This window comes from Myotis brandtii, unplaced genomic scaffold, assembly GCF_000412655.1.
Source record: "Myotis brandtii unplaced genomic scaffold, ASM41265v1 scaffold105, whole genome shotgun sequence".
Taxonomy (NCBI): Eukaryota; Metazoa; Chordata; class Mammalia; order Chiroptera; family Vespertilionidae; genus Myotis; species Myotis brandtii.
Genome location: NW_005353538.1, coordinates 7,427,603 through 7,429,700, shown reverse-complemented (window position 1 = coordinate 7,429,700; position 2,098 = coordinate 7,427,603). Strand labels below are relative to the sequence as shown.

The following is a 2,098-nucleotide window of genomic DNA, read 5'->3' as shown; positions in this document are numbered from 1 at the left end:
GATTGCCAGCCATGAGAAGATGAATCTTCATTAATGTATACCACTCCCTCACCCCTGTGGAAACTGGGCAAGAGAAGTAGCTCAGGGGGCTATGCAGGTAGTAAATAAAGGACAACTGTAACTGCTGGAGCTGAACCCACCCCAACCACAGCGGTAATGCTCAGATCATCAACATCCTCCGAGATAAAGTTACCAGCCGTGACTCCATCACTTGCCTGTTTTTATTTTATGTGCTGCACAGTCGAACCCCAACCTTTGACTCTCTCTGTAACCATCCCTCGTTTGAGTTTGGGTTTAAACAGCTGCCCAGCCCGTCAGCGCATCAGTGCGGCCGAGCAATAACTCATGCAAAGACATTTAAGAGCTCGCAAGTCCTCAGTAGACTAAAGCAGAGAAAAACAAGCTTCCATAGCAACAACATGTCACTCTAAATCACTATTGCTGTTTCGTGAACAAAGTGAGGATTGAAGTAGAAAATGTGGCAGGGAGTGGGGTCAGATAGGATCAACTGTTTTCTGGGCATTCGATCACCTTGGTGAGAGACACAATATGCTCATTTTAATCTGCTAAGCAGTTTAATTCTGAAGCTACAAAACTTATCATTATTTGTAACTTTCTCTGTCACTGAAAAAAGGTTTTTATTCCTCTCTCTCTCTTTGACAGACAACTGTTTAGTTTTTATTTCATAATCATAAACTTAACTCTGCAATCCAGCTAGACTGAGAAGGGGGTAAGGAAATTATGGAACCCAATGAACGGTGGCAAGAGCACAAAGATTATGGAACATTCCAAGCAAATCGGGGTGAATGGGGTGCTCTCCTGAGCTACAGAAGGAATGGCCTGGTGGTAAAGATAAAACACAAGTCAAATTTATTAGAGTTGCCCACAGTCAGCAAAGGTGATCTTCTTGCTGGTCTTGCCATTCCTGGACCCAAAGTGCTCCATGGCTGTCACTATATCCAGGCCTTCTGTCACCTGGCCGAAGACCACATGCTTGCCACCCACCCACTCAGGCTTGGCAGAGCAGATGAGAAACTAGGAACCACTTGTGTTGGGTCCAGCATTGGCCATGGACAAGATGCCAGGACCTGTATGTTTCAGGATGAAGTTCTCATCTTCAAATTTCTCCCCATGGATGGACTTGCCGCCTGTGCCATTATGGCGTGTGAAGTCACCACCCGGCACATAAATATTCCTTTCTCTTGTTCTTTGCATCCAGCTCTGCTGGAGACAGCCGGCAGGGACTCGGAGTCGGGGTGAAGGAGCTGGAAGGCTGCAACTGAAAACCTCTGCTGATTCCATCCAGGCTTTGCTTGTTATGATAAACATTCCAGCAGCCAGAAAGTAGCTAGTAAACACTGCAGGGACTGGGCCGGGGACTTACCTCATTGTGGGACTTGCTAATCATCCACTTACATTTAAAAAATGAAAATGTACGCAAAAGAGCTCTCATGTATGTGAAAGCTTGGAGTGAGCTGCGTGGGCTCCCTGAGGCCTCCGACCACAAACACGGCTTAGAGTAAATATCATCTTAGGCAGAAGCAACTTTCTCCAACAAAAACAACACAGGGAAGCCTCTTGGAAGTTATTTGATAAACTATTAAAATAATAACTGCTTGTCTTAGCCTTGGCTCAAGACGGCAGATGTTGGATATGATACAGCCTCAGACGAGAGCGAGCATTCCCAGCAGCGCAGCGGGCGGGCGCGGGCGGCTTTGCTTGGGCTGTTTGTTTAGAAGGGACGGGGCAGTGGAAATCAATTCTCATGTGTGAAAAGGAGAGGATTCATGTGTGCTCATACATTCAATAACTATAAAAAACGTAATGCAGGCAATCGCTCTCCTTTTCCTCCCCCCTGTTTTGACACTAGAGAGCTGTGTACCTAAATGTGCTCCTCGTAGGGAAGTTTTGTTCTAGAGACTCCAGTGCGCTCTGAAATCATAAACAGGCAGCATTTCTGCCCACGTTTCCCCATAGGTGGCTGGAGAGGCTGGCCTGGCCTACACTTTCCTTTCAAGCTTACAAGAAAACCTTTGCAAAGGGTTCCTCTCAGTTTTATCCCTGATCTTTCCACAATTCCCCTGGGACACCCCATCTC

General features: G+C 46.6%; 1 pseudogene; it reads right to left on the bottom strand.

Moving 5' to 3' along the window:
• Positions 1–849: 849 nt before the first annotated feature.
• Positions 850–1,215, bottom strand: LOC106726176 (annotated as a pseudogene).
• Between the last annotated feature and the right edge of the window lie 883 nt (positions 1,216–2,098).